This window comes from Capsicum annuum, chromosome 8 (assembly GCF_002878395.1).
Source record: "Capsicum annuum cultivar UCD-10X-F1 chromosome 8, UCD10Xv1.1, whole genome shotgun sequence".
Lineage (NCBI taxonomy): Eukaryota > Viridiplantae > Streptophyta > Magnoliopsida > Solanales > Solanaceae > Capsicum > Capsicum annuum.
The window spans coordinates 43,798,986-43,815,141 of record NC_061118.1 but is presented as its reverse complement, the minus strand read 5'-3'; positions in this window follow the sequence as shown (position 1 = coordinate 43,815,141).

The window sequence follows — 16,156 nt, the reverse complement described above, 5'->3', positions numbered from 1 at the left end:
TTGTTGGGTGAGCCGTATTGAGGAATTATCCAAAAGTCCAAAAGGATGAAAAATATCTAGTATCGACAACTCAGATGAGATATAGTTAATCCCTACGAGTCATCATCCCTACTCATTCTGAGAAAGTACTAAAAGTTGACATTTGGGTCCAGTCCTAACAAGTCAAAAAATAACCTCATTAGTGACGACGAGTCATTGTGTTTATTTGTTCCCAAACCCCAACACTTATACCTAGCCACAATGAGTCTGGAGATGAGTCAGTACTGCTAGGCATGATGACTTATCTTGATGACTTATGATGATTAGTGTAGAAAATTTTGTTATTTTTTATTAGGGACTTTTTGGTCTTATCTTATTCATTTAGCACCTATACTACATCATGTAAGACCTTCCAAGTGGATTTAATAAGGGTTAGTCAATGTCTTTCAATTCCTTCATTTTTAAAACTTGGAAAGAAGAAAATCAAAAAGCAACTTTTTTCTCTTAAGGTAGAACTCGGGTTCATCCAAGTTCAGAATCCTCCAAGTTCCTAGAAAGAATTCAATTTCAGGTATGTGGGATTTTATCAATGGTATACTTTCACCCATTGAGTCCCTAAGTAAACTTAGTTTCTTAGTAAATTCGTTGTCTAGGAATTAGGATTTTCATTAAATGCATGGCTTTCTTTATATTTTAGTTCCCATGAATAATAGTCTATAAATATATGTTTTCCCATGAAATTAAGTACCTTTAAAAGACTTTATTTTTATGACCCCTCAGTGTATTGATACTTAGTACATTGGGACTTATACTTTATGAATTCTTACTCTATCCAAAATACAAAAATTGTCATGAATAACTGTTCTCTTAAAAGATGGCAGGTTTTTAGCATCCCATGAATGGTTAGTTCAGTGTTGATTCTTTCAATTCCATAGATTTTAGAATTCATTTGGAAAAAGCATTTATCATTCAGTCTTAGAACATCAACATTACTGAGCTATTTAGTATATTAATTTATTTCAGTTGGGAGTAGTACTTAACATCAAGCAGATACAAGGTTGCTAGATTACCTGTTAGATAAGCTGATACCTTTAGTGGAAGTCTCTAAGTACCAGAACTATATTTCTATCGTGGTTCTAAAGGTTCACCTGCCAGATTAGGTTGACAGCTTAGTCATTTGGGATATTATCTTAGTGTATCCACATCAGCTAGTAGTCATACAATTGGTAAGGTACAGATTATCCTTTCAGCTGGGGTTAAAGGTTGGGTACATTTAGTGATGGAGTATGTTGGTTAATAGTAGCTCCCACAATTCATATTTAGTCATTACATGACCACAAATTCATTCTATTTAGTTAAAATATTTACCAATTTATTCTTCTTTACTTGGGTTATTGCATCAACTTTTATTTATCAATTGTATGTTCAGTTCAGTCTCAAAGTACTGATCGTATACTTTTTTATGTTGCATTATTTTATAATATAGGTTTAGACACTCAACAACCAGTTGGTATTTAGTATGTCCCATACTTATCTCACCAGCAATGTGTGGTAAGTCCTCATCTTTGTAGTATGAAGTTTATTTTTATTTCCTCATTTAAGTTATTTTAGTTTTCTGATAGTTAGAGTTAGCTGGAGGTTTGTCCCAACAACTCATCATTAGTAGAGGCTTTCAAATACTCAATTAGACATGTTTGCAGCTTTATGATATTGTCAAACTCTTTTTCATTAGATTAAACATTATTACTTTTCAGTTAACTTTTACACTCAGATATTTAGTTTTATTTTAGAAATCATAGCATACGCTAGACCATGGGTTTTCTTGGTGTCATTCATGATGTTAAGCACCGTATTATGACTAAGTAGTGTCCTTGAGTTGTGACATACTTGGTATCATATCATCAGGTTTAAAGTATCCTAGGGTGTCTGAAAGTTGCATTAAAATGAGTCTTGTTCATGGGTGTGAAGTTGTCACACTTATGAGTGAGAGGCTAAGAAATGTTTTAATAAAGTTTTACTTTTTTAATGTTCATATCATGTGAACTCTATCTAACCTTCTTCTAATTCGTGCTTTATGCATTTACAGAAAATACTTCTGAAAATAGTGATTAGAAGAAAAAATAGAAATGGTAACCAATAAGCTCCACAGACTTCAGCAGACCCTTAAAAAAACTCTCACTCTGAGCTCAAGGATGATTTTTAGGTGCTTGCTTAGGAGATGATCACCAAGGTTAACCAACAGACTGTTACAATAGCTAATCCGAATTAGATGTGACAACAACGACAGTGTAGGACTTCATTTGAATGAGTGCACCAGAGTTATATATATGTATATATATATATAAAAATATATATATATATATATATATATAGTGTTCTAAGGTGGAGAAAAATCCGTAGGAGATTATTGATGAGATGTAGAAGGTCAAGCAAATCGTGGGTATCACTCTAGTTAAGTTTCCAATCTTAGAAGCAACGAGAGTCTGGGACTTTACTTAAATAACTCTAGAGTTCCAGGTTCTAAGGTAGAGGAGGATCTCCAAGATCTTATTAACAATATTTAAAAGGTTACATAAATCATGGGTATCATGGTTGAGGAGTTCATTAATCTGAAATAGGGTAAGATGATTTTGAAGGAGTATTCTCTAAAGTTTACTAAGCTCTCTAAGTATGCTCCAGTAATAGTAGCCGATTCAAGGGCCTGCATGAGTAAGTTTGTTTTGGGTGTCTCCAAGATAGTGGTCAAAGAGTGTAGGATAGCTATGCTATTCAAGGAGATGGACATATCCAAACATATGACTCATGCTCAACTGATTGAGTTATAAGAGATGAAGAAGAATGAAAGGGAAACTAAGAGGGATAGAACATGAAATTTTGATTATTCTCAACAGAAATCATGCGGTGGTAATCACTCTCAGTTTATTAAAGGTATTTAGATCCACCCCTATCCTTTATTAGTTCCCCAATACTCAAGTTCAGATAGGAGCATTAAGATATGAGACCAAGCTCTAGGCCTGTGCATGAATTGATACAAAATTAATTTTAACCATCACTAAATTTCCTTTTTTATTATTTAATTTAAATTTACTAATCAATTTGTTCGATTTTGAAATTTAAACAAGTAACTATTTTAATTTTAATTTTAGAGCAAATATAATTAAAAAAAAAATCTTAAAATTAGGCCTTAAATAGCCTAAAGTAACATTGCATTGCAAGTTTAAAATGGAATTAAAATCTAACCATAATGGTTCAAAAATCAAAAGTATATGTGTAAAAAAGAAGCGTGAGGTTGAGAAAATAAGTTTTTACTTTGTAAATATATAAATGTTAGAGAGATGTGTAGGTTTTAGGTTTTTACATTAAAGTACTCTAAATGTGGGCCTAGAGTGCATTAGGTTTTAGGTTATTTAAGTAACTTTTAAATTCTAAATTATTATTATTATTATTATTATTATTATTATTATTATTATCATCATATTTATGTTTAAATTTTGAGTTTTCAAATCAATTGAATTGTAAATAGCCCCAACCATATTCAATTTGAAAAATTGAAACATTCTTAAACTAGATTCATAAATTAATTCAAATTGAATAATCCAAATGGAGTTATTCAAAATGTTTTGAATCAATTAGAATATTATAATTGATTCAATTTGTGCACCCTACCAGGATCAAAGTCCCAGGGAAGTGTTACTAATGGACACACTTTTTTGGTATGCAAAAAGTGTGGTAAGAACCAGCAAAGAGAGTGTATGGACGTCAGTGGTGGTTGTTTTGGATGTAGCAAACTAGGTCAAAGATTGAGGGAGTGCCAGTGGCCTCATAGAGGGGTAGAGATGTTTGCCAGCAGACCCAATGTAATTCTTTAGCAATTTTAGAAGGTCACCAAACTCAGTAGGGTGCCTCATTTTATGCAGATGGTAGGCAGCGTCAGAAGAGGCTCTATTCTTTGCAGACTTATCAGGATCGGTGTCACGACCCAAACCAGGGTCTAGTCGTGATGGGTATCTCAAGTTTGATAAGGACCTAAGACCACCCCCATTGACCTAGCTAACCAGAACACAATACAATTAGCAGTGGATAAATTCTGAAACATATAACAAGATAGGATTTAGTTTCGAACATATAAAAGATAGATAAATTAGTTGAATAGGATCTAAGAATCCTCAAAACCAAATCCATCCATATCCTATCTACGAAAGCCTCTAAGAAAACCAAATAGCAACTAAAGTTAGGACATGACCCGACCAAGGCCAAAACCACTAATATAGTCTATGACATAAGTAAAGACAAAACCATGAAATAAGGGCCTTCCAAAGAATGAAAGCTCACCACCTCAAAGTTGACTCACGAACATTCCAAAAGTCACCTACCACTTTAAAAAGAAATAGAAATGTCTTCAGACCATGCATAGTATGGACATACAACATCTGAGAACGGTTAGCAGGGTGAGAGCTAACATGTAACTCAGAAAAGGGATAAAATAATATCATTTCAAAATCAAATCAAAAACCAATGTACATGTTCACATACATGCCTACATATATATAATGAAGCTGGGATAGGGTATCGGGTTTAACATGAAGTTTAAAATTATTAACCTGGACTGTGTAGCTCTGTCTGTCCTATAAACACCCATGGGCTATATGGGTCCGACTTTCCCTACCGAAAGGGCCTTAGTGCGTGTTAGCTGCACTAATCGGAGATATCTAAGAAATCTAGGGAATTTATCAACCCCACATCATTCTTGGATACATGTATGTATATATATCAGGTGTGAACTTTACACATGATCATTATAACCCCCACACCGGTAAATATGATTTCCAGTATTTGTCCCCTGGGACCTCTATCTTCACGGGGAGCTATACAAACCCCTTTAAGCCTAATTAAAACATTTTTACATAACACAACCATTTAGCAAAGGAATTATCCGATAAGGCATATACCATAGGTATCGTCATACCATCATGCTTACAAGTTCGTACTATGCCATTCCAATCCCATCAACTTGGGGAAATGCCACGACCATATTTAGTTTATTAAATCAGGTTGGGGAAATACCACAACCCCCTTTAGTTTATAAAATCAACTCGGGGGAATGCCATGACCCCCTAACTTCTAATTTGAAACCAAAACCATGGTAACAAGTCCTTCAAAAAACATTTTTTTTTGGTTAAACTTTTAAGCAATGAATTAGTTAAGGGGAGCAAGCCAAATCGTGTGATTATTTAGATTTCAAATCAATTATGCAAGTGGGTTGATGGCAAACACAATTTCCAAAATTAATTCCAAACAAAAATTAACAATTTAGGGGAATGCCTCAACCCCTATGTACTAGCCCGTATTTTCCTAGCATAATTTAAGTCCCTATACATGAGTCTTCATATATAAAATTTTTGAAATATCCATTATTTTTAGTTTAGAGCCTACCATTATGTAGGAAATTCAATTAGCTTTCCAACAATGTAAAATTTGCCCAAATACGATAACCAGGTAAGAAGTTATGGCGATTTTAAGTTTTAGTCATTAAACACCATCATTTTGGTCACTAGCACGTCGAGGATCCAGTCTAAATGACAATTGTTAATTTCTAGTAAGGGACCGAGATATTGGTGCATCGCGCCAAGGACCCAGTTTACATTTGGCAATTTTCAGTGAGCCTCTGCGATAATAATGCATCACGGAGGTGGCCAAAATGGAATTTCAAAGGCTTACCGGGGTAGCTCCACACCGCGCTAGGATTCCTGGTCCCAGTCATCAATTTCCAGTGAGGATCTGCAATCCTGGCGTGTCGCGCCAGGGCCTCAAATTGGGATTTTCAGCTTTCCAATTTTGCATTTTTAATTTCCAAGAGGCTGTTTGGTTATTTTCCTAAGCCCTAAACTCGTCCTAAATACAAAATTAAAGCCTAATAGGGCATCATATGCCCATTATTCTCAAATTACTCAAAAGGGGATCCATTCTCTTCAAGAACACAAAAATCATAGCTCCAAAATTCAAGGCCAAAGCTCAATAACGCTACATCAATATTCTCAAATTCATTAACCCAGGTATGTTAAATATTCATCCATGGGTTCCTTTCACCCATGGAGTCTAACTATCCGATTTAAATAACAAAATTATGATCTTTTCAAGTTATTTTGATTTTAAATTATGATTTCACCCATGAATATCCATGAACTATGATTTTACACCATGTATAGATGAAGTTATTGTTGTTATTAAATTCTCCATATTTTGATATTATCATTCATTGAATTAATCCTGATTTAGAACTATTCATGTTGAATTCATACTATTACTATAAGTTCACTAACATTCCTATGATTTAACCAAACTATGAACTGCGAGTGTTTGATAAAATGCCTACAAGAATACATGTTTGATAAAAGCCTTCATGCGATATCCTCTAAGCTTAAGTATCATGTTACTATTATTGCTTTTGAATCCTGGGGGGTATTGAATACCAAAAAACCATAGCTGTTTACTTAGCCTCGATTTAGTATCTTCAGAATAACTTTAGATTATATTATGAGCATTATCAGAACAGTTAGTTAAACTCAGAACAGTCTAATATTTCAGTGTCTTTTAGTTGGGAGTAGGATTTAGCATCAAGCGATTGTAGGGATAACGGCTTCCCTGTCAGATAGGCAAAGTTTCTAGTAGCAGTCCCTAAAATCCAGAACTATGTAGCCAGTGTAGGATATGAGAAGTCACCCATCAGTGTAGGCTTGACTACCTCATAGGGGTCACCCATCAGTTCAGACTTGACACCCTTAGTCCTTCGAGATAATACATCAGTATAGTGGATCCACATAGCCAGCATTAGTACTCGTGGCACTGTATTAACACCCTTCTAACTGGTGTTATAGGTTGGACCCTAATTAGCTCATATTAGGGATATTGGTTAGATGATACCTCCCATAGTCTCAGTTCAATAATCAGATCAGTAGTTTAATCTCAGTGTTATTTGACCAAGGCTTACAAATATTAGTTATTTCAGTATTTTTGTTTATAGACTTCTATTCAGTTCATGTTATATGCTTGGTCATGCATCCCTAGTATCTACAAATTTCACGTACCTTCAGTATTTATAGACTTTTATGCATACACAGTATTTACAAATTTTACATATTTTCAGTATCTACAGATTTTATGATCTCTATTCAGTATTTCATGTTTTACATGCATATTCAGATAATTATTATTCCTGTTCATGAAACCATACATATCAACCTATCTCATTTAGCATACCAGTATATTCAAAGTACTGATTGCATACCTTTCTTTTTGCATTATGATATATTATATCATAGGTTCTGATGTCCAGTTCTTGAATCACATTTAGACATCTCAGACTCTTAATAGTAGCAGTGGTGAATCCTCATATTTCAAGGACAAATTATTTTATTTCATGCTTTCAGTCTAGTAGTTAGTTGGAGTTAGTTGGGGCCTGTCTCATCAACTCATAGTTATTCAGTTTAGAGGCTTTCAGGCACTAAAGTCAGTTATTCAGTATTCAAACTTCAGTTGACATGACAGTTAGTTATTCAGTTTATATTAGATTTTAGTATTTATTCAGACTTAGATAGTTATTTCTTTACATTCATAATTTAGTATTTGTTTTAGTTATTAAAACCTTATGGTATATCAGTTATTTTTCTACATTTATGATTGTGTTATTTTAGTGCTCATAATAGGTACCAGCTCATGGGTTAGCTTATGGTACCTCGGGACTATAAGTACCGTGTGATGCCCAAGTTGTACTCTCGGGGTATTACAAACTTAGTATCAAAGCCTAAGGTTTTAAAGTGTCCTTGGAAGTATGAAGTCTATGTCAAGTTGAGTCTTGTGTATGAGTATATAGTGCACCACACGTATGGGCAGGAGGCTACAAGGCGTTTAGGAAAAGTTTCCCTTCTTTTAGTATTCATGTCATGTGAGTGAACATGAGCTCAAGTTAAACTCTCAGTGTAATTCATTTCTTCCTTCCGTTTATAGAACATGCCTCCCAAAAAGAATAACAGAAGAGAAGCAGGAAACCAGCCAGCACCTTCGCCCATCCAAGCAGATTCTCTGGACGAGCATGTCTCTCACGTAGAATTTAGAGTTGCATTTACCACTCTAGCAAGCTCTATAGCAGCTCAGAATGAATGACCAGCTGCTGTTTAGGCCAACCCAGTGGCTAATACTGCTGCAACCAGAATTTGGGACTTCATCCGAATGAATCCTCCTTTCTTCATGGGATCCAAGTTTGAAGAGGATCCACATGAAATCTTAGATATAGTTCAAAAGGTAACGGATGCTATGGGGGTGACTTCTAGTGAGAGTGCTGAGTTGGATGCATATCAGTTGCATGATGTAGCCCATACATGGTTTAAGAAGTAGAAGGTAGATAGGGGTGTATATGAAGGGCCTGTAGAATGGGAAGAGTTTGCTACAACTTTCTTAGATAAATTCTTCCTATTGGAGCTGAGGAAGGCCAAAGTGTTAGAATTTATTAACTTAAGGTAGGGCAGTATGAGTGTGAAAATGTATTCCCTCAAGTTTACTCAGTTAGCTAGATATGCTCCACATGTGGTAGCTAACAGAAAGTCCAAGAGGAGTAAGTTTGTGTCTCACATATCTGATAGTGTGGTCAAGGAGTGCAGGACTGCAATGCTGATTAAGGAGATGGACTTTTCTAAGCTGATGGTCCACACTCAACAAATAGAAGAGTAGAAGATTAAGGAATGAGAGACAGAACAAGAGAGCTAGGATGGGTAGTTTTAATTTTAGCCAGCCAAGGTCAGAAGTTGGTAACCATCCTCAGTTTCATCAAAGGTCTTCATCCCTAACACACTCTTTAGCCAGTGCCTAGTACCCAAATTCAGAAATAATAATAGGGATATAACACTAGACTCTAAGTCCCAAGGCAGTGTTAACCGTGCCCGTACTAATCCTCTATGTCAAAAATGTGGTAGAAACCATCAAGGAGAGTGTAGAGCAGGCAATGATGTGTGCTTCGGGTGTCGCAAGCTAGGCCATTAGATTTGGGAGTGTTGGGTAGTTGCTCAGAAAGGTAGGAATTTACGCTAATAGGGCCAGTCCCATCAGTCGTTAGTTCCATCCGATCGCCCAACTCAGTAGGGTGCCGCATTCAGTGCTACCAGTGGTCAGCATATAAAAAGATTATATGCTCTTTAGTCCCGCCAAGATCAGGAAAATTCTCCTGACGTAGTCACTGGTACGTTATAGGTCTTTCACTTACATATTTTTGCTTTACTAGACCCTTGAGCTTCTCTTTCTTTTGTAACTCCATCTACAACTATCAATTTCGGAGTCATATTGAAACTCTAGAAGAGCCCTTTTCAGTGTCTACCCTAGTTGGTGTTCCATTGTATCCAAGCAGGTATATAGAAACTGTTCGATCACAATATCTCATAAAATTACCTCAGTTGATCTCGTAGAGTTAGAGGTGATAGATTTTGACGTCATTCTCTGTATGGATTAGCTCCACTCATACTATGCCACAGTTGATTGTAGAAAAAAATAGTTTATTTTAGGTTTCCAAATGAACCAGTCCTTGAATAGAGGGATAGTACCACAACGCTTAAGGGTCAGTTGATTCATACCTTAGAGCGAGAAAGATTATATCCAAGGGGTGTATTTACTATCTTGTTCAAGTCAAGGACTTTAGCTCAAAAAATTTAACTCTTGAGTCAGTTCCAGTAGTAAATGAATTCTCAGATGTGTTTCCTAAATATCTTCCTGGAGTTTCTCCCAAAAGGGAAATAAACTTCAGAATAGACCTTCTCCCAAATAATCAGCCTATATCTGTTCCACCCTATAGAATAGCTTGGATGAACTTAAATAATTGAAAGAACAGTTAGAGGATATCCTAGATAAGGGATTCATCAAGCCCAATGTCTTCTCGTAGTGTGGACCAATTTTATTCGTGCATAAGAAAGATGGTTCTCTCAGAATATCCATAGACTACCGTTAGTTGAACAAAGTCACAGTCAAGAATAAATATCCACTTCCTAGAATTGATAACTTGTTTGACCAGCTATCATCAGCTCAGGGTTAGGGAATGTGATATTTTGAAACTAGCTTTTCAAACTCGGTATGGTCACTTTGAATTTCTAATCATTTCCTTTGGTCTCACGAATGCCCCAAAAACCTTCATGGACTTGATGAATCGAGTGTTCAAGAAGTACTTGGATATGTTTGTCATAATTTTCATTGATGACATTCTTGTTTACTTCCATAAAGAAAATGATCATGCAGACTATCTCAGAATGGTATTACAGACTCTTAGAGCTCACCAGTTGTTTGCTAAATTCAGTAAGTGTGAATTCTGGCTAAGATCAATAGCTTTACTTGGCCATATTATTTCTGGTGATGACATTAGAGTTTATCCTCAAAAGACCGAGACGGTGAAAACCTAGCCTAGACCTATCTCTCTATTAGATATCAAGAGTTTCTTAGGTTTGGCTAGCTATTACCATCAATTTTTTGAAGGTTTTTATTTTATTTCATCTCCCATGTCCAGATTGACTCAGAAGAAAGTTAAGTTTTAGTTGTCAGATTCTTGTGAGAAGAGTTTTCAGGAGTTGAAGACTCGACTCACCTCAGCCCCAGTTCTTACCTTGCCAGATAGTTCAGATGGGTTTGTTGTGTACTATGATGCATCCAGATAGGTTTGGGTTGTGTCCTTATAAAGAGAGGTAAGGTCATAGCCTATGCCTCCAAACAACTCCCCATGAGAAGAATTACCCTACTCATGATCTTGAGATAGCAACTGTAGTGTTTGCATTAAAGATTTGGAGGCATTACTTGTATGGGGTGCATGTTGATGTATTCACTGATCATAAAAGCTTGTAGTATGTATTCTTTTAGAAAAACTTGAATTTGCGTCAGAGAAGCTGGTTAGAGTTATTTAAAGATTATGCCATAAGTGTTCTGTATCATTCGGGCAAGTCCAATGTAGTGGCCGATGCTCTGAGTAGATTGTCTATGGGTAGTGTTGCTTATTTTGAGGATGGTAAGAAGAAATTAGCTCAGGAAGTTCATCAGCATGCCCGACTAGGTGACTGCCTAGTTGATTCAGCATAAGGTAGTGTATGGGTGCAGAGTAGTTTAGAATCCTCTTTAGTTTCCGAAGTGATGAAAAAATAGTATAGAGATCCTAGTCTATTTAAGTTAAAAGAATCAGCCAGAGATCAGAAGGTGGAGGTTTTCTCCTAAGGGGGAGATGGTGTGCTGTGTTGTCAGGGTCGGCTATGTGTGCCTATGTCGAGGACTTGAGGCAATGAATTCCTACAAAAGCGTATGGTGCACGTTACTTTATTCATCCAGGGTTCACTAAGATGTACCACGATTTATGGGATATCTATTGGTGGAGTGGGATGAAGAGAGATACTATAGAGTTTGTAGCTAAGTGCTCTACATGCCAGCAGGTTAAGATTGAACACCAGAAGCCTAGTGGGTCTATGCAGGATTTCAACATTCCTATATGGAAATGAGAAGTGAGCATGCACTTTGTGATGGGTCTGCCTTGTACTCATCATTAGCATTATTCCATTTAGGTTATCATAGAAAGAATGACCAAATCAGCTCATTTCTTGCCAGTCCATACCTTTTATTCAGTCGAGGACTATGCCAAACTCTATCTCAGAGTGTTGGTTAAGTTGTACAGTGTTCCCTTATCTATTATCTCTGATACAGGTACCCAGTTTACCTCTTACATTTGGAAAGCATTCCAAAAGGGTCTTGGTACCCAAGTTCATCTCAATACAGCCTTTCATCCTCAGACAGACGGTCAAGCAGAAAGTACCATTCATACTCTTGAAGATATGCTGAGAGCATGTGTATTTGATTTTAAAGGTAGTTGGGATGACCACTTTCCTTTAATAGAATTTGCATATAATAATAGGTACCATTCCAGTATCCAGATGGCTTCGTTTGAGGCTCTTTATAGTAGGAGATGTAGATCTCTGATTGGTTGGTTTGAAGTAGGTGAGCCCATAGTAATAGGGCTTGACTTGGTGTTTGATGTATTAGAGAAGGTTCAGTTGATCAGAGAAAAGCTTAGAGTAGCCCAGAGCCGACAGAAGTCGTATGCAGATGTGAGGAGAAATGATCTCGAGTTTGTGGTCGGTGATTCTGTGTACTTGAAAATATCTCCCATGAAGGGAGTAAAGAGGTTCGGCGAGAAAGGGAAACTCAGTACCCGCTATGTCGGTCCTTTCAGAATTCTCAGTCATTTCAGAAAGGTAGATTATGAGCTTGAGTTACCTTCAGATCTAGCTTTAGTACACCCAATGTTCCATGTCTCATTGTTGAGGAAGTGTATTGTTGATCCAACTATATTTGTTCCCCTAAAAAGCTTATATGTTTAGAACAGTCTTTTCTATGAGGAAGTCCCAGTCGAAATTCTTTATTATCAAGTTTGTAGACTAAGGAACAAAGAAATTCCACTAGTCAAAGCTCATTGGTGGAATCAGTCCATTGAGGGAGCCATTTGGGAAGCATAAGCAGATATTTGGATCAAGTACCCTCATCTTTTCTCCACGAATTCAGATTCGGTTTAAGGTACTAATCTCCTTAAGATTTCTCTCGATCATACTCTGTTTCAGTTGCACATCATGTTCATGTCAGTCGTGCACTTACAAATCAGTTCAGTCATGCATTCGATGCATCAGATATACATGTTCAATGTGTAAGCCCAGTCCATCAGTTTTTCTCAGCTTAACCAGTCTCATTCGAGGACGAATGATCCCTAAGGGGAGATATTGTAATATCCTATATTTCCCTAGCATAATTTAAGTCCCAATACATGAGTCTTCATTTATAAAATTTTTGAAATACCCATTATTTTTCAGTTTAGAGCCTTCCATTGCTTAGGAAATTCAATTAGCTTTCCAACGATGTAAAATTCGCCCAAATCCGATAACCGGGTAAGAAGTTATGGCGATTTTAAGTTTCAGTCATTAAACACCATCATTTTGGTCACTAGCGCATCGCGGATCTAGTCTAAATGACAATTTTCTATTTCCAGTAAGGGACCACAATATTGGCGCATCGCGCCAAGGACCCAATTCACATTTGGCAATTTCAAGTGAGCCTCCATGATAATGGTGCATCGTGGAGGTGGCCAAAATTGCATTCCAAAGGCTTACTGCGATAGCTCTACATCGCGCCAAGCTTCTAGGTCCCAGTTGTCAATTTCCAGTGAGGCTTCGCGATCCTGGCACGTTGCGCCAGGGCCTCAAATCAGGATTTTCTGTTCTCCAGTTCAGCATTTTTAATTTCCAAGGGGCTGTTTGATCATTTTCTTAAGCCCTAAACTAGTCCTAAACCAGAAATTAAAGCCTAAAAGGGCATCATATGCCCATTATTCTCAAATTACTCAAAAGGGTATCCATTCTCTTCAAGAATACAAAAATCGTAGCTCCCAAATTCAAGGCCAAAGCTCAAGAATGCTCCATCAATCTTCTCAAATTCATTAACCCAGGTATGTTAAATGTTCATCCATGGGTTCCTTTCACTCATGGAGTCCAAGTATCTGATTTAAATTACAAAATTGTGATCTTTTCAAGTTATTTTAATTTTAAATTATGATTTCACCCATGACTCTCCATGAACTATGATTTTACACCATGTATAGATTAAATTATTGTTATTATTCACCTCTCCACATTTTAATGTTATCATTCATTGAATTAATCATGATTTAGAACTATTCATGTTGAATTCATGCTATTACTACAAGTTCCCTAACATTCCTATGATTTGACCAAACTATGAACTACGAGTGTTTGATAAAATGCCTACAAGAATACATGTTTGATAAAAGCCTTCATTCTATGTCCTCTAAGCTTAAGTATCATGTTACTATTATTGATTTTGATTATTGGAGGTATTGAATACCCCAAAACCATAGCTGTTTACTTAGCTTCGATTCAGTATCTTTAGAATAACTTTAGATTATATTATGAGCATTATCAGAACAGTTACTTTCAGTTGGGAGTAGAATTTAGCACCAAACGAGTGTAGGGATGGCGGCTTCCCCTTCAGATAGGTAGATTCTCTAGTAGTAGTCCCTAAACTTCAGAACTACATATCCAGTGTAGGGTATGAGAAGTCACCCGTCAGTATAGGCTTGACTATCTCGTAGGGTCACCCATCAGTTCAGGCTTGACACCCTTAGTCCTTTGGGATAGTATATCAGTATAGTAGATCTATATAGCCAGCATTAGTACCTATGGCACGATATTAATACCCTTCCAACTAGGGTTACAGGTTGGACCCCAATTAGCTAAAATTGGGGCATGTTGGTTAAATAATACCTCCCACAGTCTCAGTCCAATAATCAGATCAGTAGTTCAGTCTCAGTGTTGTTTGACCAAGGCTTGCAAATATAAGTTATTTTAGTATTTCAGTTTACAGAGTTCTATTCATTTTATGTTATATGCTTGGTCATGCATCCCCAGTATCTACAAATTTTACGTACTTTTAGTATTTACAGACTTTTATTCATACACAGTATTTATAGATTTCACATATTTTTTGTATTTACAGATTTTGTGCCCTCTATTCAGTACTCACTGTTTTATATGTATATTCAGATAATTATTATTCCTATTCATCAAACCATGCAAGTCAACCTACCTCATTTAGCATACCAGTACATTTAAAGTACTGATCACATACCTTTCTTTTATGCTATGATGTATTATATCATAGGTTCTGACACTTAATTCCCAGATCATATTTAGACATCTCAAACTCTTAGCAGTATTAGTGGTGAGCCCTCATACTTTAAAGATGAATTATTTTATTTCATGCTTTTAGTCTAGTAGTTAGTTGGAGTTAGTTGGGGTCTGTCCCATCAACTCACAGTTATTTAGTTTAGAGTCTTTTAGAGACTACAGTCAGTTATTCAGTAGTTAGACTTCAGTTGGCATGACAGTTAGTTATTCAGTTTATATCAAATTTTAGTATTTATTCAGACTCAGATAGTTATTTCTTCAGATTCATAATTCAGTGTTTGTTTCAGTTATTAAAATCTTATGGTATATCATTTATTCTTCCGCATTTATGATTATGTTATTCAGTGCTTATAGCAAGTACCAGCTCATGGGTTAGCTTGTGGTCCCTCGGGACTGTAAGCACCATGTGAAGCCCAGGGTGTACTCTCGAGGAGTTACACCCTATCCCATTTACCATGCCCAGGCACCCCAACGAGTTTCAAAATACACAAACAAAGCATAACCAAAAGCACTATAGCCATGAAAATCTAATTCAAGTTACCATCATTCCAAAACCCTCAACCCAATAAAAATCCACATTTAAATTCACATTAATAATCATAAAACACATGCCTTTTTTATAAAACAAGTTTCGGGTAAGAGGTACATGCATGAGATACCAAGAAATCTGGAGAAGAAATCTCCCTTTGAGCCCTAGACGACCCATACTTAGAAAACCTTAGTTGTTCTTGCTTAGGGATTTTGATAGAAGAGAGAAGTGTGTTTGACGTGTGTTGGGATGATAATGAGACCCTAAAGGTGTTTTATGGACGTGGGTATTATTTGGGGAGAGAGAAAATAACCATAGTACCCCTAATTAAAACACAGAAAAAACTATCGCCAGTGACTATGGGTCACCTTAAAACTAGTAAAGACTCGTTATAAGTCATCACCATGACTCGTGGTATGGACAGTAACTCAAGGCACCTTCATTGGTTTGGTCACGAGTTGGTGACCAGACCTTATGACTGGTAAGGTCCAGTCGTTAACTCGATAGTAAACTTGGTCCATCTTACTGGTTTGGTCATTAGTCCCACCCTACAACTCGTGACCACACCTTACAACTCGTGAGGTCCAAGTGGTGACCTCCATAGAAACTTTTTGCCTACGACTTGATCCCTTTGAATAGTAAAGAATCTTCATGACTCATTAGGTGAGTCCTTACCTGATCAGTGAGCATAAAAGTCAAGAAATTTTCAGAGGCAAAAATCTAGGGTTTTACATTACACCCCCCTCCAAGATCATTCATCCCCGAATGATGAGTCAAGGCATCTATTAACACGATTATAAAATAGAAACGCAACTTTAAGCATCATTATCCAATCCGCGAAATATGAATAGATACTTGGAATTTATGTCCTCTTCAGCTTCCCAAGTAC